Source organism: Oxyura jamaicensis, chromosome 4 (assembly GCF_011077185.1).
Source record: "Oxyura jamaicensis isolate SHBP4307 breed ruddy duck chromosome 4, BPBGC_Ojam_1.0, whole genome shotgun sequence".
Classification (NCBI taxonomy): Eukaryota; Metazoa; Chordata; class Aves; order Anseriformes; family Anatidae; genus Oxyura; species Oxyura jamaicensis.
In genome coordinates, this window is record NC_048896.1 from 84,656,033 (window position 1) to 84,670,751 (window position 14,719).

At 41.3% G+C, this 14,719-nt stretch overlaps 1 protein-coding gene across 15 annotated transcripts in view; it reads left to right on the plus strand.

Annotated features, from left to right (window-relative positions):
• SORCS2 (sortilin related VPS10 domain containing receptor 2) overlaps positions 1-14,719 on the plus strand; it is a 572,554-nt gene that overhangs the window by 172,383 nt on the left and 385,452 nt on the right. The window lies entirely within an intron of this gene.

The following is a 14,719-nucleotide window of genomic DNA, read 5'->3' on the forward strand; positions in this document are numbered from 1 at the left end:
CCATTTTTCACATGCTTTCACACTGCTTTCATCTTTCCCCATCAGTTTGAAAATCAGTTATTTTCCTTTTTTTCTTTCCCTCCTTCGGAACACTTCTGAACTCCCAACCCATTGTTATGGGCCCATCATTGTTTTCTTGGCTTCAGAACAATTTTCCTTACCCTTGATTGGACTTCCATTGCTAACAGGAAATTTGATTGACAGGAGAAATTGTAATCATTTTCTCTTGCCAGTGCTTTGGAAGAGAAATTTCCAACCCATTGGGCAAGGCTGCTGTCTGTGGGAACCTCATAGTGTGGTTCCATAAATTTAGTCTCATTACTGCAAGCTTTCATTTCCCGATAGCTCCTGCAAGTCATTCCTTCACATAAGATGTTTTGGTACCTTAGTTTTTATTTACATCTGGATATTGTGCCTGCAGACTTACCGAAGTATGCTGACTGATTAAAGAAGTCTCTTTGTATTCCAATTGAAGAGTTCACCATCTGGGATCTGTAATTAGAATTCTCACTAATTAGATATAATAAATCAGCATAATGCCAACAGTTTGAGGAAAATTTATTAAAATATGATGTAATATATGGCTGATTATTTTTTATTGCTTAACTGCAAGTAAAATGTTCCTCTCATGTCCTGAGCATCCATGGTTTCCTACCCCATAGGTTAAAATTCTTTTCAGTCATTCATGACACTACTTTGGTTGCTACAGAGATATCAATTTCCTGTCTCAAATTATTGTACTTCAGAGGTACATGAGGCCTTTTAATTTTTTTTTTTATTATTTTTTTTTTACAATTCAGTCTTTGATTTTACAGAGGCTCTTACTCAAGGACTGGAATTCCTATATTGCTGGTTTATTTTTGCCATTATCTGGTGGAAAACAGAATGAATACATACCTTTCCCCATAGGATTAATAAAGATTCCTGCTCTTTTATTGTTACCCTTCCTGAACATTGCTCCATATCAAAGCCTTACAAAAGTTCTGTTTGGGTTTGTGATGCTTCACTTTGCTAGAGAAGCACAGCCTGACCACCGCGGCCAGATCAAGAGCAGCTGCACCCAACCAAGCAGAATAAACATACCTGTGAGGAGCAGCTTGTCAGTCCTGACGGATGTTAGGTTGGGTGAGATGCTATTCAAATCCTAGTCCAGTTGGGTCATACCTCTATAATACTACTGAATGAGGATTCAGCCTAGCTGAGACAGTTTGCAGTTTCTCTGATATATGCAATAGGCGGAGATCATAGCACAGTGTTCCTTTTGTTTCTCTGCATGGCAAAGTTCATGTGGTATTTGAATTTGCTGTATTTATCAGGATCTTCCTGTGGAGTTGTCACCGTGCTGGGCTTCTTTACTGCTTCATGAGGCTCATAGGAAAGATGTAGAGGGACTTTTTACCAGGGCCGGCGATGATAAGACAACGGATAATGGTTTTAATCCAAGAGTAAATTTAGATTAGACATTAGGAGGAAATTGTTTACTCTGTTGGAGGTGAGGCCCTGGCACCGGTTGCCCAGAGAAGCTGTGGATGCCCCATCCCTGGAGGTGTTCAAGGCCAGGCTGGATGGGGCTTTGGGCAACCTGGTCTGGTGGGTGGTCTCCCTGCCCATGGCTGGGGAGCTGGAACTAGCTGATATGTAAGGTCCCTTCTAACCTGAACCATTCAATGATACGTTGAGGGCTGCTCTGATCAGAGATGTGTGTGCATTTGGCCTGTTCGTCTTCTGAAGGAATCCTACAGTTGATTTATGTCTTCTAATTCACTTTCTATTTTGTTCTCCTTCACGCTGGTGCTATGCTATTGGCACTATAACTTTGATTGTCAGAATATGTGGAGTTTGGTATCTGTTTTGTGACATGTGCAGCCCTAAGCTGAACTAGCCAGGATTCAAAGGTCCCTGCTGCTAAATGCTTTTCTGTTCAGGATGCATTCATACAGGTAAATGACAGTTTCTCGTACACATCACACCCTGAAAGCTCTGTGGATTCAGATAGACTGATGGAGTTTCTAAGCAGTAAAAAAAATAAAATAAGATTACTGAATAAGGTAAAAACAAAACCTAATATGGTAAAAAGAAAATAATTTCAAGTGGGATTACTGAATTTTCAAATGGACAAAAACTACACGAGGGAAGGGGCATATAGAAAACGTTCAAGGAAGTCAGGAAAAGAAAGGGATCCGCGTGGCTGGAAAAAGCAATGAGTTTGTATTCTAGCATGTGATGCATGCTAAAACTGAAGGAGAATGGGAAATGAAAAAGACAGACTTGCATGGATGCTGAGTTAAATTCATATCCCATGGAATGATATCAGAATTAAGCACAGTGGCAATAGGGTTTGTATAACTCTGAAGGAACATACAATAAGTTCTTTATTTATGTCTTTCTCATCAATATTATACTTACCCCATTTTCTTTCTAATTTAGGCTGGCCTTTTTGTTTTTCCCCTCCCTTGAGTGGCAGTCTACCTTGGTGGATTTTATGTTGTTTGTTCAGCAGCATTCTTGCTTTTCTGAATTCTCTCCCACATGTATTTAGCATCATCTTCATTTCCACTTGCACTTGTTGGCTGCTTGTTTAGCTCTTTCTCCCAGGCCATTAGTTCAGTTGCATTTTGCTGGGAAAAAAAAATCTTACTGTGATATAAGTAATTAAGTCTCCTATGCTAAAATCATATTCTCCAGGATACTTTGGATTTGTGCTAGTCTCATTCCCATTAAATCTGTATGTATTGCCATGGGTTGGTGGTTCTGTCTATTTATGCTCCTTTTCCAGACAATGAAAGTTGCTGGGGTTGAAGTGGTTGGCAGCAGCTGGGTCCCATAGCAGTACCTGCAGCGCACCATCAGCAGCTACGTGCTTTGCCTGCCAGAATCTTACCCTATGGTGTTGTCCTCTTTCTTTATACTACTGTTCTCAAGTAGCAGATGCTTGCTTTGCTGTTTTTAGCTGACTGTGTGTGGGCATGAAACCCATGCAAGGATTGCTCTACCGTGGTTGTAATAGCAGAAAATAGATGTATTTTCATCTCTCACTTGATTCTTCAGATCTTTTCAAACAGAAGTGAACTGCGATTGTGCAGGGTGAAAAGGGTCTTGTGCTTTTTAACTTCTATATGATGACACAAGGGACAACTGCATTTCTTTCTTCTTTTTCTGTTCTTTTTATTGAAGCTGGGAATTTAAGGCTTGTCTAGCTCAGGGGAATCCACAGGATTTATCTTGTTTCTTTCTATTTTACTTGACTTCATAGCAATGATTGGTTTAGAAGTATTTTTTCTATCCCTTTAACGTTTGTTGAATTCCGGTGCTTTGTCTCCATCTCAGCTGCCAGTAAATGCTTTAACCACATCTCAGAACCCTGAAGAGTATTGCAGAGTAAGCTAGGAAGAACTGGTAAACCAGTGTCTGAATATTTTAAAACTCTGTCTTGCTTGCTTTTTAACTTTTATGTGGATATAACAAACCTAGTTAAAAAATAATGCAAAATGAAGGTTTTCCTAGCTGCAGGCAAGGTAACAAGTCAGGTCCAAGGTCAGCCCAGGAGATCCAAGCAACAGTTCAGGAACATCGGAGATGAGGAACGGGAACAAGCAGACCTGTGACTCAGGCTAGGACCCTGTGCCTGAGCTGAAATTGAGGTCCTGGTGTTATGGACAGAGTGTGTGGGCATGGTACAAGGCGAGGCTGCCCAGGGCAGAGGCTGCCCTGGTGCTCTCAGGACTCTGACATATTCCCCTTTCTAAAAGTTTTTACTGGGAAGATCTTACGGCCAAAGTGATTGTGACAAGTTAGAAGTGCCCAGTAGAGCTGGGTAAGTGATGGTGGCTGCGGTGAGAATGAGCATAAAGGACATGGGCTAAGTGAATGCTGGCGTTCAGACTTAGCAATTAGGAGGAAAATGTTGAAGAGATGATATCATTGCAACAGTGAGCTGCATGAAGAAATGGATAATGACCTATGATTCAAATCGATGCCCTCTCTTAGCAAGACTCCTTGTACACTAGAGGAGACTGGTAAGGGAGAGAGGAAAGAATATGTCTCAGAACAGCTAATAAAAGATGATAATTGTAACTGAATTATTCTGAAAATAATCAATAGACTTACATCACACTTGCCTGGAAAGCCTGGCATTCCAAAATCTGGTCCTTTACCTTGTGCTTTTGATCTGTTAAAGTAACCGCAGGTGATACTCAGTTCATATTCATGTCAAAATACCCAATTTCTGTCACAGATCAAGTACTTGAAATAATAACTGATCGCACCTGTATCCTTTGTGGAAATTACAATGCGAGGAAAAGGAGATGACAGTGAAGAACCAAGGTCAAAAATCAGATTCTTATACTATCTGACTAATAGTAAAAATATTTTGTTTCCTGAGTCATTTGATTTCCAGGTAGAATACTCTTTTGGTAGGGTTATTTTTTACACAATGCAACTGGCCTTCTGCCAACAGATGAGGGCTCCAGATTGATACTAATGAAAGAAATATTAATGCACCGTAGCATGTCAATTATCTTGAAAAGGTCTCCAGCAACCATTTATCACTTAAATTTCACATCTTATAGCTGAGGATCAAATTGTGTTACATGTTAGAATAGTTCTGCCAAATTTGATCCATCATTAACTTTCATTTGTTGATAATTTGAATGTGAATTTTTATTTAAGTTGTGCGTCTTTGTCAACTTGATGGAAAGGTCCTGGACTCTCATGTTGTCATAAATGAGTGATGCTGTTTCCTACTTGAGACACAATTGTATTCTGAAAAGCCGTAAAGGATATGTTCACCAGGAAAATTCTGAGACCAGAGACTTTGCTTCATTTAAAAAAAAGGTCTTTTTGACCCAAATTGGATTCTGCATTGCCAAATGATGCATAAAAACTACTTAGCTGGTTTTTGTTTGTTACTTTTTCCACCTCATTGGTATGATGGTTTTCACTGGTAGGACAACCATGCTTCCAAGAAAAACAGAGATGTTTATAAAGAGGAAAGCTTACAGTAAGTTGTATTTATATGCTAGACAGATGGGTTTCTGTGGGTTATGTGACATATCTCAGGTGCAAGAAGGCAAGCAAATCCCTTGCAGAGAATGTGATGCAGTCACAGGTCTCAGCACTAAGGAATTAATGATCATTACTTCAGATTTCAGATAAAGGCAACCCCCCAGAGAGGTTAGACCATGGAGGATCAACACAAAAGCAAACTCAGTCACAAGACTGGGGAAATATTTTGGCTAAAGGAGTTGGTTGGACTTGGGAGTGTGGAATGTGATGGCTACTCCTGTTGACTAGTAGGGGTAGCACATGTAGGCTGTGGAAATACATATATTTCTAGGTAACGTTGGACCACCACAAAGCTCTCAACTTCTTTTCCCTGTGCAAGGCATACCTTTTTTTCTTGCCCTTAAAAACAAACAAACAAAAAAACACAAGGCAGTTTATACAGGTATTATCTTTTAAAACTCTAAAATAAAATTCTTTGTGGCATGCAGAATCCTGGCCTGAGGAGGCTGTAGGAAGGCTCATACCTAGCAGGCTTCAATCACAGTGTCATATACTTCTGCAGTGTGCTCAGGTAATGTCTTCAGGACTGTGGTATAAGAAGCCTGTGTTGAACAAACAGAATAGGAATAAAATGAAATGTACTTAAGCAGCCAGCAGATAATTGAAGAAGCTCTGGTGACACCCTCAGATGATATTAATTAAAACCAGCACAGAGGAGATGACAAAGGGTAAACACTGCTTGTAGCTGTATGAAGTGCCTTGGAAAGGGAAGTGAAGCCTTGGTTTTGGAAAGACCCGCATATGTTTTCTTTTGGACTATTTTAAGCTATGTCTGGTCAACGTTCCCACCCATGCTTAAATGGACAGTGCAAATCAATTTGTCATGCAAAGCTCAGGATTGCTGTGTATATTGTATTTCTTCCTGTATTTGATTTAATTTATCCTTCCAAAGACCTGTAGCACTATAAAGCCCCATATGGCCTTATGTATCCTTTCTCATCTTTTGGTATAGTAATTAGACCTTTGCACTATAAGTTAAGAGATCATGGTCGTAATCACTTCTCCATTATCCAGGGCATTGGGCGGTTGGCACAGGCTTTGGTAATGTACCTAATACAGGATGTGCTCGGAGTGCAATTTAAAGACCTCACGTCATTGCACTGAGCTCCCCAGGTTCCTGGAAAGGCTAATTAGCTCCGGTTGTGAACATAAAACACCTCTGCTCCGCTTCTAGATAAAACCTGGGCAAGAAGCAGCAAAAAATGAGTTGTTGCTGCGACCTGAGCTAATAAACCTTAGAGTGCTCTGCGCAGAGCTACATCCATAGCCCTGTGCAATTAATTGGCAGCTTCAACAACTGGACCACATCTGGGTATAAACGACAGCGTTGCCAGCATTTTGCTCCATTGTCACACCCCCCCTGCCCTCTGATGGCCAGCAGTTGTCACTGTCAGCCCTCTGCGATGGCTCTTGTGCTTAGGGTTTTCTCTTGCCGCTGTCTTTCCAGTCATGGTGTCTGGCTAAGGCCCTTGTTGCGCTGGGTGCCAAGCGGAGAGCTGAGTTTCTCAAGGACCACGTTGAACTAAAACCTGAGTTTGGTTTTGTGATGGTACCTCTTCAGTGACCCACAGTAATTCAGGAGGGGAGATCTAAAGGAGCTCCTTTGCTTTTAAAACGGGGTCAGAGATATTATGGAAAACTGCTTTTAGAGAGAGTGCTGCTGAGATGGAGACTCAGTTATGGTGCTGTCACAAATGCGAAATGTCAAGTCGCCCACGCTACCTGGTATAAACATCCGTGGACACTTAATGCATCTGTTCCTAATTTTATGTTGCTTTAAAAGCACTGTGATTCATTAGTGGTACACGGAGAAAACCTCAGCAAGTAATATCTCAATTTGCTTGTTTTGCAGCAAGTTGAGTAATGCTCTCTGACAGTGGACATGTGCACATCTCTTTTATATCTAATGGTTTTAATAAAGATTTCTGATATGTGCATCTTAATTAAAAAAAAAAAAAAGCAAAACCTTTCAAGTTTTCATTTTTTTAAATTATTATTTTCTGGGATGTATCTAAATGATTCTAGACCTTACTGTTTTTATTTGTTTTATACATGCTTTGTGCATCACTTTTTATTTCTTGATATTTAGTTTCTCTATTACTTTTAATTTTACTACCTAATCTACTTAATCACCACTAGAATTTACATATGTACTTCGTGTTTGTCAGATAAACAAAGGTGTGGGTCATTTAAAAAAAAAAAGTTAAAAAGGTGAGAGAAAAGATTTTTGCAAGAATTAAAAAAACGTAAACATCAGACACTGTGTGTGTGGCAGGGCCCTGTAACAGTGTATGGCTCACGGCACTCTTTTTGTATGGTATGGAGAATGGAAATGCTCATTTAGCTCAGTAGGACTTTGAAACGGGGGATTTGAGTCTAGCAGTTGCTGCTTAAGGGAGAATGTTATGTGTTTTTTTTTTTTTTCTGATGCTGATGCATATATTCCATTTAAAGTAACTTTGGAAGGTTTTGGTGAAGCTTACTTATTAGCAAAAACTACATGATGCTAATATGAAAAATTCAATAGTAGGAGTAAGATAATGTTAATATGCCAATTATCCAACCACCGGTTTGACTGACACGACTCAGTCACCTTCATTCTTGCTGTGCCATGAAAACCAGCTGGGTACAGAAACTGCTGTTTTTGGAGGACAAGTCACCCCCGTCACCTTAGCTGTGAGGCTTAGGGAAAATAAACTTTGCAATGGAAGTTGTTCTTGGGGAAAAGAGTTACAACAAACATCATCGCACTGAATGTGTTTGTGCCACTGTGTTCTGCCCTGGCTTTGTGTTATTAGGCCAAATTCAGCATAAGCAGAACTCTGCTGGCTACCAACCTGCGAGCTGGCAGGAAAGAGAGGCCATTGCCTCCTATCTGCCCCATCAGGGTTGTGCCCCGTTTCCTTATGTGTACTCATGGTCCACAAAAGTTTATCTACTCACGGAGTGTTGCCATTTCTGTCTTGGGAGCTTTTAAGGAAAAGGGAAATTTAAATGCCAGGGATCCTTATCATCAGCTCTTAACACCATTAAATTGCCTCCAGTAACGGGGTCTCAGACTGACAGCGTGCCTCGACTCTCCACCACGTAACCTGGCTGGCATCTGCAGCGCATCCAGGCAAATGGCCTGGATAGCATCTGCAATACTTGGCTGGATCTTTTTGACACCACACAATCCAGCCTGTGGTCTGCTCAAAGCTACATCTGTGACTCTCCTGAATGCAGGATGACCGCAGAGCAAACTCACTCGTATGCCTGGCCCCGCAGCACTGGTGGACTGTCGCTGGAAGGCTGCGCCTGTGCTGGGTAAGAGAAATGTGACTGATGGAGCTGAACCATGGTGAAGTGGCCTCTGACCGCCTTCGGATGCCTGTGCATGGGGTCACCTCCCACCACAGGCCCGAGGGAAGGCTTTTCTGTGCGGACTCAGGGCACAGCCCCTTCGCTCCTTCATGCTGGGGCTTCTCCCATGGGTAAGGAGCGTTTTGGCCAGCACGCTTGCAAGCCTGTTGCTTCTCCCAGGTTGGTGTGAATTAGAAATGAGAGTCTGGCTGCTGGATCGTTAATCCCAGACCAGGCACCACTTCATCATCCAGCAGCCCAAGTGTGATGCGGAGCAGTGCTGTCAAATTAGCCAGGCAGCGCGATGTGAAATCCCTGCTGGCTCCGTGCCCGCTGCCGGGAGACAGATGTTACCTGAGCCACGAGAGCCATCGGAGCGACACGGATGGGAGAAACCTGAACCAACACAGAGCTCGACAGTACAAAATTAACTTCTCAGGGTTTGATCCTCAGATTTGAACTGTCAGAGGAAGGTGATGCTGAAGTGGTCCTGTGGTGGTTTTAGGAGCCCTAGGGGTGGCTCTGCTGTGGTATCAACCCGCAGCCTAACTCGGCTTCAGCAGTTGTTTATGTAAAGCTAGTGGTGGAGCCCTGAAAGAAAACGAGTGCTTAAATCTCCTTGACTGCTTTTGCAACCTCACTTGCTGTGAGAGATTTGCACTCGGTGAGCTCTGTTGCTCTTCCAGCCAGCAGTCGGGCTCAGCTCGTCCTCGCTGTGGAGCTCAAGCAAAGCAGTAGGGGCCTGCCTAATGGGGTGCCACCCAGACGCAGCTCCGTCAGATGAAACCAACTGGAAATGAAGACAGGCACACTACTGAATGCCTTATTTTTTTCTTTCTCAGCTTTAAATTGTTTAGGAAATGTTGCTATTACTATTTCGAGCTTGATCCTTTTATTTCCTTTATCCATAATGGGAAGAGAATTATCACAGTGAGGTTTTCCTTCACGTTATCAACAACAATTTAAGGGCAATGTTCATAATTTTCCAGTGGGTTAGCTGTGTTCATAAAAGAGTGCTTGGAAGTATGGTTTTCTGGAGGGGAAAAAAAAAAAAAAGAGAAGGAATAGCAGAAGTGTGCATCATACTGACTTTTGTGAGAAAATCTGGTTGAAAATTGGTGCAAAGTATGTCCAATTTATGCATTTTTGTGGTATTTTACAGTTCGTTAATAATTTGCAGCTGATCAGGATTTGAAAGTGACAATGCTTGACCAGATTATTGTTTTACAGACTGCTGAAGAGCTTGAAAGTATTGACTCCTGCAGTAGCAATATCAGAGATGAGAAATGAACTAATAAAAAGACTTTGCAGTGTATTTTTTGTTTAATTTTAAATTGCAGCTGATGAATGACGTTGGGCAGGCTGTGATACGAGTGGTATAAAAGTTGGTTTGGAACTAATTGCTGCTGCTAGCTGAGCAACACAGCTGTCCTCTAGAAAACTAGCTTTAGGACTTGAGCTTTTAGGCCCTAATTCAATAAATACTTTGCATGTGCCTAAGTGCTTTGCTGAATCATGGTTTCTGGGCTGGAAGTACAGGGCTGGCTCCTGCCAGTGCCTCCCTGTTGGGCTGTCACGGAGCGTTGGCTGGAGGGGATTCAGATCCTGGCAATCCCGAATGCTTGGACTGAGCTTTTTTTGTTGTTGTTGTTGAGGGATGTGTTGTGCAGTGGGGGAACTGTGTGAACTTGCCTGTCCCTTCTGTGGTACAACTAATATATTAAACTGCTTTTGCGAAACAGAAGCCTGTGTTTCCATGCTTCCTAAAGGTCATGGGTTTGTCCCCTTTGAGTACCCTGCGCAGGGCGGTACGGGAGGGTCATTTTAAGTTTATGATGAGCATTGGAGAAAGTCACCATTCAACCTCGGAACATGTTGCTCTCGCAGATGAACAAGTCCATGCTTGTTGCAGTGAGCTGTGGCTACTTGCTGCAGCTGTGTTGCTTTTTTTTTTTTTTTCCTTAAGCTATGGGCCTTTTGCTCTGAAACGTTCTGATGTCTTCTCTGTGTGTTTGTGTGCACTTTAACAATAAAAATACTTTCAGTGGCCTTTTTTTTTTTTTTTTTCCTTTTCTGATTAGCAATGTTGATTAGGACAGTGATTCATGAAAATCCGAGCCATCAGTCTGCATTGTCGTTTTCACAATAAACCATTATTTTCTTCCTTCTTCATGGAGGGCTACTAGCCCAGACTCCTAGCACATCCACTGCAGTAGCAGGATTGATTTAACTGAGATCTCCTTCTTGGCTTGAAAATTAGTGACTCACCCCCCCCTTGCTCATCCACTCAGATGTACATCCTAATAAAAAAGAAGTTAGCTGCACCGTTTTGCTGCAGACAGATCTAAGTTGCATTAAGTGATTGTAGGGTATAGATTCAGGTGGGTCGTTGCAGCCTGATACATTTTCATGCACTCGGAGGAGTCACCTTTAGCTTGGAGGCTGGCGAGGCCTCAGTGCTCACTTGCCCTGCTCTGGGGGCTCAGCAGCCAGGTCTGGCTGCTCCACCTCACTCAGCAGGAGATGGGAAAGGCATTCCTTGCAGCTCTAGCCCCTGGTTGCTTGGGGAAACCAGGCACCCTATCTAAAAATAGTCTCTTCTAAGTTAGCTCTGCCTGTGAATGCGTGGGCATGAGAAGCTGATTGGGATAACAAGAGATTCCCGTGGCAGACGGGGAAACAGGGCTATCTGGGAGGAGACAGGCAAAAGGTGCTGATGACAGAGATGTCATGCTTTTCATTCTATCGCTACCGCTCTGTGGAGCGCTTGATGTGGCATCCTTTAAGTTTGCTTACAGCTGTGTATTGCCTTAAGATCTCAGTCAAAGTCAGAATTTCATCCCACAAATTCTTTATACAAGTATGTGAGAAAGCATTTGTCTGAAAGACCCTAAAGTTTTAGCAGGCCAGGGCCATGTGAAGGAAGACAAAGGATTACTGTATCCTTGCACTGCTGGTGGGGAGGTAAGGTGAAGGAGGCTTCCTTAAGAGGCTGAAAATTTACAATTGGAGCAACTCGATCCCAATTCTCTGAGCTCAGGAGGTGACCTGCAGACCAGTTCCTCTCTTCTCCATACCCGCTGTGACCTGGCTTCTTCTCTGTCCCTCTGCAAAGCTCTCTGTAATCCTCCTGCTTTTCATTTGTGCAACTGAACCGAACTAATCCTGCTGCCAAGGGGAATGCCTCGGCTGGGGGGTGAAGCTCTGCTCCAAAGTGTTTGATTTTCTGGTGGAGCCGGCTCGTTTTGGCAGCTAAGGGAGACTTTCAGCAAGATCATCCGTGTTGCAAGGAGGGAAGTAAAGATGGGGTTGGGAAATGCGATAGATAAAGGCTTAAGTGGTCAGAATTTAAATCTTAAATTGCCAATTGCATGGCTGGCGAGAAAAAGGAAATGTGGGAAGAAAAAGGAGGCAGTAAACATGATGATTAAGTGGATCTTACTCAGAGTAAATTACAGCATTCCTGAATGAAAGTCTTCTCTTTAACTGAGAAATCATTAAATGTTAAACTCACACTATTATTTGCGTTTCATTGGGTAGACTTGCATGCGCAGAAATATCCATTTTAATTAGTGTTGAAAAGAAGTCTCGTGTACAGGCACTGCCTGGTAGGTATTTTTATATTCGCTCTCAGTGAACTCATTTTATATGATGATGATTTCTTCTAATTTTTAATTAACATGTCTAAGTTAGAGTTGGGAAAAATGATCAGTGATTCATTAACTGCCTCGCACTTGGAGATCTATGCAAAGCTAATTGATATGGTTGCTACAGGGTACTTTGTTAAAATGAACACTCCTGCCACTACCTTGCTTCCCTTCTTATTTATGTGTTTGAGTGAAAGGCATACTGCAACTGCATATAGTTTTACCTCTAAAATGACAGCATGTGATACGGCACTATATTTCAGCGCAGTGTTTCATCCAGAATATTTGAAAAACATCTTTATAGACTATGTTTTGGAAGATCATTTGTTTATCACTAGTATATGGTGTGCTGCTATATAGCATCACTAGTATGTAGGGAGGAAGGAGCTATTATTCATCAGATACGGTAGTAAATGAGTATATTCATGCTAAATGTTTTTCGAGGGGTCTAGGTTAAGCTATAGTTATTTTAGCTATAGGGTTTCTGTTGAAGTACTGTGATAATGAGCAAGGATATGAAAACAGCAAATAGAGAGGGAGATGAAACCTAGCAATATATTCTGTTCTCTGCCCACAAATTATGCCATGAAACTGAATTAGGGATTGTAAAGTCTGAGTAGAAATGCTGTTCTCCAAACTTGCTTTATCTCAGTAAAAACATGGCCTTTACTGTCTGCTTATCATACTGAGAAGAGCTAACTGCAACTGCAGTATAGAGTTGATACCTTATAAATTATTTAAACATGTTTGTGTGAAGCCATTATGAAAGATTTAAAAACTTTTTTTTTTTTTTTTTTTTTTTTTAATCCAAGTGGTGAAAACAGTTATGATGATAAAATATACTTGTTTTCCTCCAAAGCTTTGGACTTAGGACATGAGATTTCTTGATCAAGATTCTAAAATACGATATTCACATGAGATACTAATGCACATGAGATACATTTATAAGCAGTTTGTGTGGCACAGAATTGCTGAATAATTGAAGTGGGAAGGGACATCTGGAGATCTGGTCCAGCTGCCTGCTCAAATTAGGGCTTGTATCACAAGTGAGATGAAGTTTTTTTTTAAGGGCCTGGTCCAAACACTTTTTGAGATCTCCAGGGAGAGAGAGTCTCAGTCTTGCTGGACAACCTGTCCTAGTACTTAACTGTTCTCATGGTGAAAATATTTCCCCATTTTGTCCCCCTGGAGTTTATTCTACAACTTTTTTTTTTTTTTTTTTTTTCTCCTCATTCCTATTGTTCTTTTGCTATGGAACTCTGAGAAGAGCCTATCGCTTTCTTCTCTTTAGGTAGTGGAAGATGATCTCCTGGTTTTCTTTTCACCACTAGACAAGTGGAGTTCTCTTACTTTTCTGTGTGTCGTGTGCTTCAGCCCTCTAACCGTGACCCTGTACTTACATCCAGTCTTTCAGTCTTTGCTGCAGTAACATCCCAAAAGTACACACAGTATTTTAGGTTTTGTATGTAGTTGTTAGAGAATTGTTACAGCATAAATGGTAGGTCCTCACGGCTACCTGGATACAAAGGAACTTGGTTTATATGCCAAACTTGCCAGCTAATGTGAGAATCTGAATGCAACCTGGAAGCATGAATTGTATAAAATTTTGCCTTTGAACTTGGTATTTCAGTTCTGAGGAAAAAGGAATAGGAGAGGAACTCAGTCTGAAATATGAGAAGGAGGCAGCAAGTGGTCATTTGTAATGGTGATAGAGGAAGGCAGCAAGCGATCCGTTATAATGTCAATAAAGTACAAATTCTAAAGTTTCATTTTCCTGGAGAGGTGATGAAGAAGTGAGTTATGGAGAGATGAGTAAGCGTCTGTCTTTTGATTGGAGCAAGCACATTACAAACTCTCAAGTTAAGTGAAACACTGGAGCCACTTCAGCGTTATGTGTGATTTAATACCATTAACACTTTATTTTGTTTAACCATTTCCAGTTCTGCAATTAGGAATGTAACCCATTACTTTGTGAAAATGAAATTTATTTTTCCTGGTAGGCTTTTTAGTGTTGGGCAAATATGGCAGTTGCAACACATGTTGTTTCCTTAAAAGCTGTGAATTCAGATGATTGCATTGTGTTGAAAAAGAGATCTTGGGTGTTTACAATCCAAGGCAGGTCTGTCAACTACAGAAGTAGGAGCTTGCTTTCCACCCGCTCATATAGTCTGTTTGGGGCAAGTGCCAGCAAAAAAACAACAGATATCTTACAAGTGTGGACATAATTCACTGTTTTGAGGAAACTCATTACCTTAACCTTAGTTTCTAGGCTTTAGTTCTGGATCCAATGCTAGTCAGTAATTCTATATTGTTAATCACTGATAAGGATACTGACATGAATTTTCCTGTTAAGTTTGTAAATGGCATGAAGATTGCAACAGCCATCATTATTTTAGCAAGGATAATCTGAAATGGCTGATTAGATAATGAAGTTCCAGCAAAATTCATTTTGATACAGCCAGATGCAGAGCAGTGCATCAGGATTTAAGAAAAATGGACCTATGACTCTTAGGGTGGAACACTGATTTGGGAGAACCAGATAATTCAGAAGTCATTGCAAATTTATTGGGGATAACTTGTGCAACATGTCCTTTATCTGAATCGGTATGGCAAAGAGAGATCATGAAGTTTGTTCTCCATGCCAAAATTTCTATCTGTACTTGTGA